This window comes from Equus przewalskii, chromosome 17 (assembly GCF_037783145.1).
Source record: "Equus przewalskii isolate Varuska chromosome 17, EquPr2, whole genome shotgun sequence".
Taxonomy (NCBI): domain Eukaryota; kingdom Metazoa; phylum Chordata; class Mammalia; order Perissodactyla; family Equidae; genus Equus; species Equus przewalskii.
This window is the reverse complement of record NC_091847.1, coordinates 32,119,146-32,135,067: the sequence shown is the minus strand read 5'-3', so window position 1 is coordinate 32,135,067 and position 15,922 is coordinate 32,119,146. Positions and strand designations below refer to the sequence as shown.

At 37.3% G+C, this 15,922-nt stretch overlaps 1 long non-coding RNA gene across 2 annotated transcripts in view; it reads right to left on the bottom strand.

Annotated features, from left to right (window-relative positions):
- LOC139076702 (uncharacterized) overlaps positions 1-15,922 on the bottom strand; it is a 31,486-nt gene that overhangs the window by 12,512 nt on the left and 3,052 nt on the right. Inside the window, exon 2 of one of the 2 annotated variants that reach the window (XR_011528590.1) lies at positions 12,483-12,828. This is a non-coding gene — a long non-coding RNA (uncharacterized lncRNA). Of the gene's footprint in view, positions 1-12,370; positions 12,829-15,922 lie in introns of those variants that run through there. The other variant, XR_011528589.1, reaches the window with a different exon arrangement.

The following is a 15,922-nucleotide window of genomic DNA, read 5'->3' as shown; positions in this document are numbered from 1 at the left end:
GTAATGTAAAATCTTAAAATGACTTGAAGAAGAGGCTCTTATAGATCAATATTTGAATGAAGAAAAACAAGATTGTTAGCAGAAAGAAATTGAACTGCTCATTGTACTACAAAAAAGGGAACTCAGGAAGAAAATAACTGTTAAATATTGTTAAAGTAGTTAAACAAGGAGGCCATTAGACTGAGGTGGTTCTAATGTTTTGGCAGCCTACATAAGCAAACTGAAACCTAAGCCACAGTCAATGCCTATGAATGCCTCAAGGTTAAGAAAGTGAAACTTCTTCGGAAGAATCAACCGCAAAGAGCCAACGAGCCTTTCCCAAATAAGGCAATTGCTTAAGCCATAGCCAATCAAATTAATTTTCTTGCTTTGCTTCTGCATCTGCTCTATGAAAGCCTCTTCCTTTAGCTCCTCCCCATGGAGCACTCCTAATCACTCCATGATTTGGTGCTGCCCAACTGGAATCTATGTTTCCTCACATAAAGTCTTGCAAATTTTCATGTGCCTCAATCTATCTTTTAATATTAAGACAGAAAAACTAATACTAAAATGATAATATTCTTTAGATTCATATAAAGATGAAGTCGATTATTGAACTGAACCTCAAGAAGTCATCCCCCTCCAATGGACTCTTCATTTCCAAGACTTTTCTGAATTGTTTTGAAATAATTAAGATAGTCGAATGTTCTTGTTGATAATGACACACAGATCTTTCCTCGCATTCAGTCACCTTTTAGGAAAAAGTAATCTATAATCATTGTTTCGATTTCCTTACTACTTTTTTTCCTTAGAGCTCTCTTTCTATCACTTGAAGGTACCAACGGTCTCAAAATTTTTTCCTTTCCCGCTTTTCACTTATTTCCCATGAATTTCTGCACATGGATTTAACATGGCTGAGCATGGACCTTAGAGTCAGACACATCTCGACTGGACAGTTCTGCCATTTATGAGATGTGTGATCGTGGGCAAATTATCAAAATTTTCAGTCCTGTTTTCCTCCAGTGGACTTCAGAGGGTAATTGTGAGAATCAAATAAGCTCATGCCTGTGAAAGTGTTTAACTGCATGGTTATACCAAGCACCCTGCCAGGTCCATGGTGGGCAGTTTCCTTTCACGCAGCCTTCCTCACCCTCTTGAAACGGTTTCCCCAACGTCCCCACATTGTGCTAGAGAATCTGGGTTTTCCTCCTTTTCTGAGCACTGCTTCTGAGACTTCTTCTCAAATGCTCTTCCTCTTTTTACCTCCAGATATAGGTGAGCATCAGGCAGTTTTGTCACTGCCACCTCACCCATGCCAACAGCTCCAGGTGCTGCCTCAGATGCATGGGTCCCGCATCATGCAACTTCCACTTGAGCACCGCTCCCAAGCTCTCAACCACATTTCCACCTCCCTGCTTGATATCTCTCTGTGGATGTCCAAATCTTACCTCAAACTCTATTCCACACTTCTGAAACTCTACATTCTTCTTCCACAGCAGCGCTCCTCTGTGGATCACCAAGAACCATGAATTTGCTTAAATCAGCTTCATCGCTTAAAGAAACACCTCCCCTGGCTTACACTGCGTTTAACTGTCACATCTTCATTCATGAGATGGTCTAACCATCTTTAAATCCAGTGTCGAAGACACTTGTGTTGTTCCAAGATCTTCATCAGAAACAGGATAAAAAAAGAAAACACCCAACCGGGGAATAAGACTTGAGGTTGAGTTTTAACTCTGGTATTTAACAGGTTTTGCAGGCTTCAAATCATTATTTTGCCTCTGAACTTCAATTTCCTCAACTGTAAAATAGGGATGATAATCTCAGCAATGACTCAGAGTTTTAGCAAAAAATATCATATTTCTGAAAGTACTCTGTATGCCAAGATATGCTCTACAATTGAAACTGGTTTTATGCTTCTTACAAAGCCTGAAACATAGCAGGTACTCCAAGGATCTTTTCAGAATGTACTTGAAATATGAAGTACTAGCTATTGACATGATCATGCTGGATCCTTGCAGCATTCCTGAGACATTCTCCTCCCGCTATAGGTAATCACATTGAGGCCAGGAAGCAGTAAGTGACTGTGAGAAGAGACAATGAATTTTAGGAAGTCTGTTTTTAAGTCTAGTCTTTCTCCCAGTATATTATGCTTTTTCTTATTATATTGTCTGTGTTAGAGGCATATATATTTTAGGATAAACTTCAGAGAGCAAATCAAGGAGTTATTCCACTCTTCTCTGAGCCCATTTACTCAGACCGTGTCAACTTGATGCCCAGCTCATGATCAATTCAAACAAAATCTACCAAACATTTTGATGTTTGACTAACTTTATAGTGAATTGACTGAACCTTTGGTATTGTATAGACATAGGCTACTTATAAAACAAACCAAACAATTTTGAGATTTTCACAAAGAAAGAAAGCTTTCAAGAAAGCATTGATATTCACAGACTAAAAGTAAATTATCTGCAGTGGTCCTGTTGGAAAAATAATTCTGTGTAATGAAAAATTAAAAATAAAAATGTTGTTCATGCTTATGTATATTTCTGTCTTCCATAATATAAAATACATGCAATTATTCCATTTCATCATACATATTTCTATCTTGACTATATAACCTACAGAAGATAAAAACCTTCATTAAAGGGGAATTTGAAATTTTCTAATTTTGTAAGGCACTCAGAGAAATCCACCCAGATATTAAATGGATGTAAACACAAAAGTTGTGTTCAACAATGGCCTTTTTATTCTTCAAAACACTAATACACATCAATTAGAAACAATGGTGCCATCATATTTACTGACTTAAACGTATATCTACACATATTGTCCAGTGAAGAGACAGTGTGTATGAAGACATTCTATTTGTATAAACTTTCATGGGAATATACAGACAGACTGCTTCACCAAAAAAAAAAAAAAAAAAAGAGTATTAATATTGGTTATCTCTGTGGTGGCTAAACCTTTGCATGATTTTTTAAAAAGCATTTTTTATGATTATCTGTGTTACATTTCTTTTTTACAATGAATGTTTCTAATTTTTAACATGGGGGGAAAGTATTTTCAGTTTGAAAATAAAGGAGCAAAACCTAATCACTCAGATAAGCGTGGCAGTGTAAAGTTAGGACCTATCCAAGAAGTGGACCGGAATGATGGCACCTTAGTGCCACATTCAAAACCGGCTTCTTAACCTGAATGTATTAAGTCACCAAAGAGGTCACTGCATTAAAAATAAATGTGATAAAGTTGAAAGACATAAAAGACAGACAGGTAACAGAAGAGACTAATAAATTAATACATATGTGGCATCAGCAGGATAATCATATTTGTGAATGTCCTGTGTAAATGCCAGGCCTGTGAGGGGTGGCTGTTCTGATCACTTTCACAAGTGGAGACCATCTCCTGATGATCAGCTCATTGTCTCTAGCACAGCCTGTGCCTCTTGTGAAATGCAAACACGGACACAGCCTAAACTGCCGCGTCCTCCACTCTTATGGGCCAATGATTTCTGCAATCTTTAGCCAAAGCAGAGTGACAGTACATTGGCAAAAGTGAAGGCACAATTTAAAAGTATGTGCATGTGCCAACATTTACAGGGATTGAAAAAAAGACATTTACGGAGAGCAAAATACCATTTTTTACCCGGTTTTGTTGGGCCTTAATTAAGGAGGCCTTTCCCCCCTTTTCTGCCACTTGGGCTGTGGGATTGCAGCCTCTCTTGGCTTGGAGGAGTATTTCATTGGTCCACAGGCTAATTAGGAAGGACTCACACTGTTCCCCAGCCTCCTGAAAGACCAGAACAAAGGCTGCTGCTGGTAGATTGCAGTTCTGCCTCAATTGCGGAGGCTCAGGAGTAAAAGAAAAGCTTTTGAATAGAAAAGCCTTTTGATGCTGTGAAAGAAATTAAGAACTAAAACAGAGGCCTAGGCGCTGCTGCACACAGTCCTCCACACAGACCCATTGTGCGTTGGAACAAGGTCAACAAAGCCCGTCTGATACTGAGCACCTCACGTTAAAGAGGCGTCTATTAGTGGCTGCGAACCCGGCTCTCCTACTACGAAGCACTTTCCCAATCAGACCGTCTGGTGCCGTGATAAACACAGATAAATATGAGCAGCATCATGCTTTCATCTGAACAATTAATGCATGATTTCCCTGTTGATTGTTTGCAAATACAGTGCAAACAATTGTGTTTTCTTTTTTGGACCAAACTAAAACAAGCAAGCTGTTAAGGAAAAAAACTCATCATTATATTAGCATCTCATTGTTCCACTAAAATTTCACCAAATCCCTCTCCATGTTTTAAAATAATTGGAGTTTAACCAAATAACGTAAAAAAAAAGAATACACATTTTTTTCCCATAGAAGAATGGAAGTCTTGTGTGCTAATAAGTTTTCTAATAGCCTGAATTGGTTACCACAAGTAGCTGAAGCTGAACAGGCCCATTTGTTCTGAAACTTACAGTCTTTACTCATTGAGCTTCAGATGGAAATATTTTTTCTAATTCTATGACTTTGAAAATTGAGCATCTTTTTTTCAGAGCTCTACTTCCAAATAACAAAAATCGTCCTTTGTTGAGCCCTTATATGCCAACTACCACGCTAAGCACTCTAGATGCATTATCTCATTTAACTCCAAAAAATCTCTGATGTGAGCACTATTATTAGCTGCAATTTACAGATAAGGAAACTGAGGCTCTGAGGGTAACCGTAAGCAAGAGGACACAGCTCTTAGGGTAGAGTGAGGATTTAAAAGATGATTTTCGTCTTCAGAGCCTAAACTTTCAACACTGAGCTATTACAGTGGAATTTAAATTTTAATGTGTGAGTAACAATGTAGAATTACACAATCAGAAATCATGAAACCCACACTCCTGAATTTGTAGATAAGAAATTAAATACCAAGAAGTTAGAGGATTTGTCTATGTTCACCCAGCTAATTTGGTGAATTGCAAAGACTCCTAATTCCAGAGATCTTCAGACAAGGGAGGTTCTCAAACTACAGCTTGGATTAGAATCACACGAGGGCCTCTTACAGCACAGCTCTCTGAGCCCCAACGCCACGCTTCCTGATTCAATAGGTCTGGGATAGAACCCCAGCATTCGCATTTCTAACAAGTTCCCACATGATGCTGATGCTGCTGGTTTGGGGACCACACTTTGAGACCCACTAGCCTAGTGTGTCCCACTGCTTCTCATGTAACTGTAAAGTGAAAAAACTGATCAAGAGGATGAGTAGACTTAAGCAGAAAAATAGCGATAATTTTATTCAATTCCATTGAATGAGCCTCGGAGATGCCATTTTGAATTTTGCATCCTTCTTATCCATCTGATGGTCACATGCACAAATTTTGTGAAGTCTAGAACAAGGCAGTCATTTAGAGCAGTGTTGCTTCCAGTGCGAATATTTCCTGGAGATTCTTTCTAAGATCTTTGGACTCATTTTCCTCTTTAAAAGATAACTGTAAAAGCTAGAAGTTTTCCTGCATGTATTAAGTTCCTTTCACAGTTCCTCTCATTCCAGTTCTAATATAGAGATTTGTGTAATACCGCTGCACAATTTATCTTTCAAAGGGGCAGGGACCACCTCACTGCTGTGCAGATGACTCAGCATTGAAATGTAATTTACCAAAATGATTATAATCTGGTAAATGCATTTCTTTCCTCGGGGAAATTGAAACATCTATCAGCCCAAGTGTGCTTCTCTTATCCTCTTCCCCAGAATAATTTTTGCCTATCCAAGTCACAATCTGTGATTGCTCAACCTGTAAAATAATCCTTATTCAGACCTGTTTATTATCCGAAAAAAGAAAGGAACGACCTTGAAGGAAAATTTGGATAACTCCTCCTCTGTCCTACAAAACTTTTCTTCTGGGTCACACCCCAGGCCTGTTTCATCAGATGTCCAAATGACCAGGCTTCACTACTATCTATTTGCTGATTTACCAGCCTGTATGTGAAAGTCAGTTGAGGCTGTCATTGGGCTGAACAGGTGGCCTCATTGCTGTTACTGCCAGTTGTCATTTTTATCACCTATTATTTTGGGATCTACTTGCTGCAAAAGTGATAGATTGAATAGGAAGAAATAGGACTTATTTAAAGTGGCTAGAACTAAGTGGTCTTCTGAGGAAGTCTGGAAAACGTTTGAACGGAAAAAAATAATTATGAAGTGATGGCAAGTGAACTTGTTACCTTCTTAAATACAGCAATTCTCAGTCTTCCAATGAGCCTTCTTTCCCCTTGAGCAGGAGGCATTTCCAGGCAATGATACCACTATCCACATGCTTGGAAACCTTCCAGAGGCTTCAGGGGGAATTGGACAGCAGGTCAGGTCCCACGGTTACTGTGATACTTGGATTAATGCAGTAAAGGGACAAGAGCAGCAAGTACTATAGGAGTAACAATTATAATATCACAAATTGATTTGGAGTGGCAGACATAATCTGTAATTTAAGGTTTTGCCCTTGCAGATGGAGAATTTTAGAATTTGATGTTAACTAGTTTCCTAGCACTGATAACAGGAAGAAACCAGTGGGATGACCACTGGGGAGAAACAGAAAGTTGTAGACCAAAGACAAAAAGTGGAAGACCCTAGAGAGGACCAAAGAGATATTACCCTAGTAGGTAATAATTGACACTTGACCCTGACTGCGCATCAGAGGGTTTGTTCTTGGGTTGTAGTTTTTAAAGTATACTTTTGAAAGATGCTTCTGAAATGCAACCAGGGTTGACCCAGAACAATACAGCTAATAAAGCTGCAAATAATTTATACTTTCATGGATCTTAGTCAACTCTTAGTAAATCTACATAGTTTATTTCAAGGTCTCATGTTCCATTTGCCCCAATCAATCGTTTGATTCCCTTTATGTAATCTAAAAAAGCACAGCTCATTCAAGTGTTATTCAGGAGAGATGAAGGAGTCGGGAAAACTCAACCAATATTCTTTGTAACTGTTGATGTTTGATTTAGGAACTTAGATGAATATCATTTATATTTATGCCAGATGTGATCATACCATTCACTAATTTTTTTCAGCCTTTAAATACTCACAAGAAGTTCTAGCAGAGTTGTGAAAAACGTAAACCGATCATTGAGCTGTCCCATTTCCTGTGTCGGTGTCCTTTCATCTTTGTTTCTCTTGTCTGCTTTCTCTATGCTGTAACTTGGATGCTAATTTTTTATAGAGCGAGGATTTACTCTGTTCGGCACACACTAATTCTTGTGAGTGTTAATTGGTGCTCAAAGAACAAAGAGCCTCACGGTCAAGAAAACTTGGGAAATGCTCAATACCAAATTCTCTCCTTGGAAAGTCACAATGCCCATTAGCATATTAAAGGCTCTGAAAGGTCCTGCAGTAAGAAAGAAACCTCTCTAACTTTGTTTAACAGTTAAACAAACCTATTTGAGCTGGGATAGGCTTTTTTCTTGGCACATCTATTAACACAGCCTGGAATAAAATGTCTTTAACCGCAAGCTAGGAAGAGTAAGCATTAGCAAAACTTCAAGTTACGAACGTCTCTGGACAATTTATATTTTAGTAGGGTACTTGTAAAGCCTTCTAAATGCAAAGGATGAATGCTGTGACAAATCGTGAAGTCATCAAATGTCTGTTCATGAAGATGAACTTGCCCAAAAAATGGGGAAATTTATAATATCATCAGGCAGAAACCGTTGTTTGATTTCAAGACTATGTGGCCTGTGTATTGTGTACCCCAAACCAGGCAACAATCAAACTAGAATACACATACACATATGCACACACACATGCAGAGCACACACAACACAAATTTGCTATTCAGTCTTATTTTCATTAATCTTGAGTGTTTCCACAGAATGCTGCGGGTCTTTGGAGACGAACAGAGCTTGATTTTAAATCTTGGTTATGCAATTTACTAGTTGTCTGACCTTGGGCAAAAAACTCAACCCATGAGTGAAATTCTGTTTCCTCACCTGTGAAGTGAAATATTTACCTAAGAATTGTTGCAGAGGTTCAATGAGGTAACACGGACGAAGTAGTTAGCATGTAATAGACACTCAACAAATTACAATTTCCCCCACAGCCCTCTATTCTGCCTCCACAGTTTGGAATTGGTTGAAGTCCCGAGAATGACAGCATTCTTCTCACGTGCTAATGATAAACTGCTGTTGCACTGAATAAATTGTAATAAAATTGGTGTTCCTGTCTGTCACCCTATTGTGAGCTCCTGAGAACCAGCGCCTGTGTTGAGTTCACCAGGCCAGGATCTTCAACATATTAGGAGCTCAGTATGCTTGTTAAATAAATTAATAATCTCCGAAAAACAACTGTCCTTGATCTTCCACAGACTTCTTTTCCTAGCTACTAAGGATCGCTCGCCAATGCTGCTTTCACTTGAAGTTGACTCTCTTTTTCTTCAATAATGCCTCTACTCTGAAATAACACATACTCCAAAATATCAGTTTAATAAACATAAATTAGTTGCTCATTGCACTGTGATATTAGTTAATTTTGAAATTGCATTATAGATTTCTAAATTAAAGGGACAGCCTGCCTGTCACTCACATCACATACAATGAATGCCAACATCAGGCATCACCTTTTTCCGGCTTTGCCAGACTGAAGGTCATTATCAATTGCTGTTTAATCAGCCAAGTCATGCATATAGACAAAGGTTAACTGTGCATGGACCAATCTGACTTCCTTTGTCATCGCAAGACAATTTGCAGCTTAATAAAGCTGCTCTGATTGCACTTAACAACACCTGCTTTAAAATCCAGCCTCATTCATAGCACACTAATGAGTTACGGATCTTCTGGCAAGGACATGATCAAAGACAGATGATTTACTTTCTGATTAAATGACCTAAATAATATAAAACAAACCTTCCAGTTTCCTTTAGGGAAAGCCTTTTTGGAAAAAGTTATAAAAGCTTGGCATCTTCAGATATGGTTAAAAAAAAAGACAGGAAAGCATCATCTTTGGGCTCTTTTAAATTGTGATGTGAAACCACAGTGAGCAATAAATGAAATTGAACCAAACCAAGCCTCTGACCTTTGAACTCACACCCTAAAACAAAATATAACCACTGAGCAAGAAAGCAAAAAGATATAAAACTTATAAAACAAAAAGGGAATTTTTGGAATCTTTATGGAGGCAGTATATTAATTTAAAGACTATTGTTTTAGAAGCAGCTCTGTTACTAGAATAATAAAAATGATTTGACCCTTTCACATACACTGGAGTCTGGGAGTTTGGTGTTGACTTACTACGTGATGTCAGGCAAGTCATTTGCTGCTTTGAATGGAGCCATGTGTTCTGATTCAACACAACCACTGGCTGAACTTCCAACACTAGAAATCTTGTACCTTTCTTTTTGCATTTCTGTAATTATTCTATCTGTCCTAGAACATCAATCATTCTTGCCTGCCTAAAGATGGCTCCTGGTAAGGGGAACGGCTCTGCTACAAAGCACAACCTCTGCTACAAAGACTAGTGTGGGAGCAGAACCTGGTGCCAGAACCTGACCCAGAGCAGCCAGTCCAGAGACCTGCCAGTGACAAAAGCTTTCAGTTATCGCCAATCCAAAGTCGTCTCAGAAAGAACAGATCTGGAAGTCCAGACAAAATCAAGAGGTTGGGAGAGAGAAGCTGAAATAAACACACACGTACATGAGAACAGACACAAGGAGGTTAGTTAGCTGGGTAAATTCATGAGAGAGCACAAGAACAAAGTTGCATTAGTGGGTTTTTTTCTGATCATTTGTTTTTAATCTTTTATTTTGACATTCCTTTAGGCTTACAGAAAATTTGTAAGAATATTAGAAAGATACCCTTTTTATTCAGTTTCCCCATATATAACATTCTACTACATTTACTTCATCCTTCCCTCTCTCTCACTTTTTCTAGATAGATAGATAGATAGATAATTGAGGGAAGTAGAGAAATGTATATGATATACCTATAGACATACGTATTTATCTGTTTATAAATATGCATGTATATTTCTTTCTTTATATTTATATACCTACATATTATTTTTTTTCTGAATCATTTAAAAGTTGACTCATGATGCTCTTTTACCACTAAATACTTTAGTGTCTGTTTCCTATAAACAAGGAATTCTCTTACACAGCCAAAGTATAATTACAAAAATCAGGAAATTAGCATTGACATGATAATATTATCTATTCTGCAGACCTTATTCAGATTTCATCAATTGTCCCAATAATGTCTTTCACAGCAAAAGAGAACCAAAAATCATACATGGCATTATTGCCATATCTCTTTGGTTTCCTTTAATCTAGAACAGTTTCGAGTCTTTGTTTGCATTTTATGAATTGACATGTTTCAAGAGAACAGGCCAGTTATCTCGCAGAATGTCCCTCAGTTGGGATACGTCTGAAGATTCCTCATGATCACATTCAGCTTACAAATACTGCATTAGGGATGGAACTCATTCCCCTGTCCCTTTGTTTGTGACTCAGCCCAAATGACACATTACTGTTAGATTTTCCATGAGGCTTTTTTTATGGCTTAGTGTGTCTCCCTTGAATTTTCTTGAGCAAGAAGCAAAAGTATGAATGGTTTTCTTTTTCCTTGAAACATGAAAAGTTTGAATAACAAACATCCCTAACTTAGGCACTCATCTGAGAGGAAATACAGCATATTGTCAAGAGGAGAGGCTCTAAATGCCGACTCTCTGGGTTCAAATCTTAGCTCTATTACTTGCTCTCTGTGAGATTATAAATAACTTAATCTCTCTGTGACTTAACCTCTTCAGCATTAAAATGGAAATAAGTAATAGAACAAACTCTCTAGGGTTGTTGTGAGGGGTAAATAACAAATATATAGGAATTTCTTGGAAGAGACTTTCATTTCATGCAATATGGCACATTAGATACTCAGGGGGGAAAAACCCTTAGCAGTATATCACATGAAAATGCTGAGAGAATAAATAAATAAAACAGAAAACTAAAAAAGAATTCCTCAGAATCAGTGGTGTGATGGAGCTGGCTTTTATTGGTTCACAAAAAACCATCTTTTAAATTTTAGAAACTTTGCAAGACAATTGTTAAATTGCCATTATTAAAAATAAAATTATATAAATTTACCATTAAATAAATTATTTAAAAAATAAAGATAAATAAAAAACTGACAATTATCTGATTATTGTGTTAATTGTAAATTATAACTTATGCTCTTAAAAATATTCACATCTGTTGTATCTGTATGGTGGAAATATCATATAATGGTGTGCTGCTGTTTACCTCTTCCCAAACTTGCATTCAGTGATGTCACATTAGTTTGACATTGGCCTTGGTGGGAATATTTCCACCCTGGAAATTGGCAAACATTACAAATCAGAGCTTTTTTTTTGGAGAGCTGATTGTTAAATATTTATCAGTACACCACTGTCCACCGACCAGAAGTGATAAAAAAAGTAGGATTCATGGAATTTAATGAGTCCTAAAGCTGAAATTTTCCCGAGAGATTCTCTCTTAATCTCTCGTGGCTAAGATGTGTTGTATTGGCCACACATTTGGGTAGAAAGGAGACAAAATCTGTGGCTCAATCAGAGTGAAGGACTGATTAGAGACTCCTTCATAAAACTAGAATTCCTAAGGGATGACACAGTCAATGAGTTTAATTTAGAAAAATGAAATTGCTCTCAGAGGAACACTGTAGAGATATTTGTCTGGACTGGTTTTAACTTTGAGAGCGGAGGAAAAAAAGAAAAGATAATATCTATCCTGAGAGGTTCTAACTACAAACCCACATTCCTGTCTGTCTGGGGATAGAATTTAAATGCCCTGCTTGGCCTGAAAATCTCCAAACTTGGCTATTGGTTTACAGCGACTCAAAGTTGGTAGGAGGCCCATAGCAAATGTAAATGCAATTCCTCTCTAATGGAACATGAAGAATTCCCACAGATAATATTTTAAGGATATGAAATCACAATGAGTATCACTAAATAAAAAATAATAAACAAAAGGGAAAGAGATTTGACAGACATTTCTAATAACTTTGCAAAAACATATGAAAAAATGTTGGACATCATTAATGGTTAGGGAATGCACAGTAAAACCTTAATGATACAACACTACATAACCACGAAAGTGGCCCAAATTAATAAGACTGATGATGCCAAGTGTTTGTGAGAATGTGGACCAATCAGAATATTCATATGATGCACTGAAAGTGCAAGTGGAAAAACAAAATTGGCACTAGCTTCTAAAGTTGAAGATACTCATCACAAGTCGGTTTTTCTGAAAAGCGAAAACTGAGATAAGAATGAAACAGTTTACTGGGGAGGGACGCCTGTGAAAAGAAAAGGAAGGGTATATAAACTAGTCATGGTACTACTTCCTTGTCAATTCATGAACCTTGGAACACTTAGACCATTTGCCACTTTTTTATATGTTACTGTTGTCATGAATATTTATTTTCTACATAATTTAAATTTAGCAATACATTATTATGAATATCGCTTAATACATGCATTAGCCATTTGTATATCCCACCTCATGACCCTTTCCGTTGCTCTTCATCCCTTCCTGCATATTCTAGCTGCCATTCAAGATCATTTTTCTTCTACCCGAAGAATGTTCTTTGTTGTTTGCCTCCATGTGTGTCTGCTGCTCATTAATTCTATCAGTTTTTGTTTTTCTGAAAATGTCTTCATTTTTTGAAAGAAATTTTCAGCTGTGATAGAATTCTAAGTCAGAAATTACTTGCTTTTATTATTTTGAAGATATCATTCCATTGTCTTTTGGCTTCCATTGTTGATGTTGAAAAATCAGCTCATTATCCAGGTGCTATTTCTGTGTATTTCAGAGGTCTCATTTTACTCCTTCATTTCTCCAGCACCTGTTTAATTAAATGCTTACATTAAATTCTTCATGATAAAATCTCTAGCGTGGTTTCCATATTCTTGACTGAACAGTGACTAATACAGTATAGTTATTTTAAAGTGCATATCCAACATTTCTAATTTCTGGACCTACAGTTGGCAGACTTTCATATTTTATTGACAAGCTGTGTTGGTTCCTATATCCTTGGTTATTTTTGTTTGAGTGATGAGTATTATATACAAAAAAATAGTTATATATACACATAGTTGCAGATAGTTTATATATGTATACATAGTTTATTTTGTTCTGGGCATTGTGATAAACATTTTACATGAATTACCTAACAATTGTTCTGCAAGGTAGGATCTAATATTATTTTTCTTATTTTAAATATAGGGAAACTAAAGTTTAAAGAAGTTAAGTAGCTTTCCCAAGACTACATGGGTGGTAAGAATTAGGCTTCAAATTCAGGTCTATATGACTCCAATTACAGAGGTCTTAACTGCTAGATTGTCTAAAGATAATAACGAAAAGATCTGTTTTGTTCAGAGTATAAAAAACCACTTTAGCATCCTCCTGCACTGCAAAACATACAATACTGCAATGTGTATGCATTATGTGTATGCATGCATGTATGCTACATGTGTGGCTGTGCTGGTACAGAGTTTAGCATCCTTTTTAAAAGATCAAGTTGATACTTGTATAAACTAAATTAATGTTTCTCTAGTGATTGACTCAAAGGATGGGAACAAAAAGTTCTTAAGCCAAATATGAATAGATTAAGAGATTAGAGTTTGAGTGAGTTATGAAAAAAAGAGTTGAGAAGGAGAAAAAGTGTAAAAAGAATTTTCAATTATCACTCGAGTAACGGTTCTTTGTTTAATCTCACTAAAGCAACAGGAACGTAGGATGCTCATTTGTCCACTTGTGATAGCTTTTTAAAATTTCGTTATTAAATCCAACAGGCTTTCATGGTAAAACCTCTGGGCAAACTAGGAATAGAGAAGAACTTCTTCAACTTGATTTAAAAAACTTAGAAAAAAACCCTACAGCTAGCATCATACTTAATAGTAAGAAACTAAAAGTTTTCTCACTAAGATTAGGAACAAAGCAAGGATGTCCTCTCTCACTACTCCTTTTCAACATCATACTGAAAGTCTTAGGTAATGTAATAAGACAAGAAAAGGAAATAAAAGGTATACAAATTGAGAAAGAAAAATTAAAATTGTCTTTGTTCATGGATGACAGGATTATCCACATAGAAAACCAAAAGAATTGGAAAATAAAAAGCCTCCTAGAACTAAAAAGTGATTATAGCAAGGTTTAAAGACACAAGGTTAATGTTCAAATGTCAATTACTTTCCCACATACCAGCTACGAATAAGTGGAATTTGAAATTAAAAACACAATACCATTTACTTTAGGATGGCCACAGTGAAATACTTAGATATAAATCTAACAACATATGTACAATATCTATGTGAAGAAAACCATAAAAATATGTTGAAAGAAATGAGGTAAAAACTAAATAAATGGAGAGCAATTCCATGTTCATGGATAGGAAGATAATACGGCCAATATATCAGTTCTTCCCAAGTTGATTTATAGGTTTCATAAATCTCCAATCAAAATCCCAGAAAGTCATTTTGTGGATATCAACAAACTGATTCTAAAGTTTATATGGAAAGGCAAAAGACCCAGAATAATCAACACAATATTGAAGAAAAAGAACCAAGTTGAAGGACTGACCTTATCTGATTTCAAGACTTATTATAAAGCCACAGTAATCAAGAGAGGGTGGTATTGGGGAAAGAACAGACAAATAGATCAATGGAACATAATATATAGCCCAGAAACAGACTCCCATAAATATAGTTAACTGATCTTTGACAAAGAAGCAAAGGCAGTACAACGGAGCAAAGATAGTCTTTCAATAAATGGTGCTGAACCAACTGGACATCTACATGCAAAAAAAAATTAATCTAGACATAGACCTTACACTTTTTGCAAAAATTAACTCAAAAGAGATCATACAACTAAACGTAAAATGCAAACCTATAAAATTCTTGGAAGATAACATAAAAGAAAATCTAGATGACCTTGGGTATGGCAATGACTTTTTAGATACAACACTAAAGGCATGATTCGTGAAAGAAACAGTTGATAAGCTTGCCTTCATTAACATTAAAAATTTCTGCTCTATGGAAGACATCATCAAAAGAATGAGAAGACAAACCACAGACTGGGAGAAAATACTTGTAAAAGACACATGTGATAAAGGGCTGTTATCCAAAATATATGAAGTATTCTTAAAACTCAACAATAAGAAAATGAATAGCCCAATTAAAAAATGACAAAGGACCTGAAATGATGACTCACCAAAGAAGATATACAGATGGAAAGTAAGCATTTAAAAAGATACACAGAGAGTGACATCAGCATCATGGCAGAGTAAAGTGCTCCCTTTGTCTTTCCCCCCTAAGTAACAACTGGTAGAACAATCACAGACCAACAAAGGATTCTCTGCACAGCACAGCAGAATGCCTGAGAGATCCATACATCCACACATCTGAAGGTGGGTGGACTGGACCTTGTGGAGGCAGTGGAACTATGGGAGCAGTGGCAACAGCTCCTAAGACTGGAGGCTCCAGGAACTGCAGCTGTACCTGTGGCCAGAGGCTCCAGGAACTGTGGCTATGGTTGTGAATGTCAGCTGCAGGAATGCAGGCAGCCCATGCTCCCGGAGGCTCGGGGAGCCACTGTGGCACCTGTGAAAGGAAGCCCCAGGAACCATAGCAGTGCCTACAACCCAGCTCCCTCTTCTTTCCCTGGGAGCAGCACTTCTGAGCCCAGCCCTCCTAGAAGGGGGTACTGCATCTAAGACCCCAGTAACCCTAGCAGTGGCAGTAGTGCCTGTGACTTGAGGTTCCAGGAACTGTGCCAGTGCCTGAGACTAGAGACTCCAGGAATTACAGTGTCCCTTCAACTCAGCCCTTTCCCCTCTTTCAGCAGTGGTGGTTGTGCCCACAACCTGAGGCTCCAGGAACCACACAGTGCCTACAACGCAGCCCCCTACCCCTCTGCCAGCAGCAGCATCTCTGACACTGGCC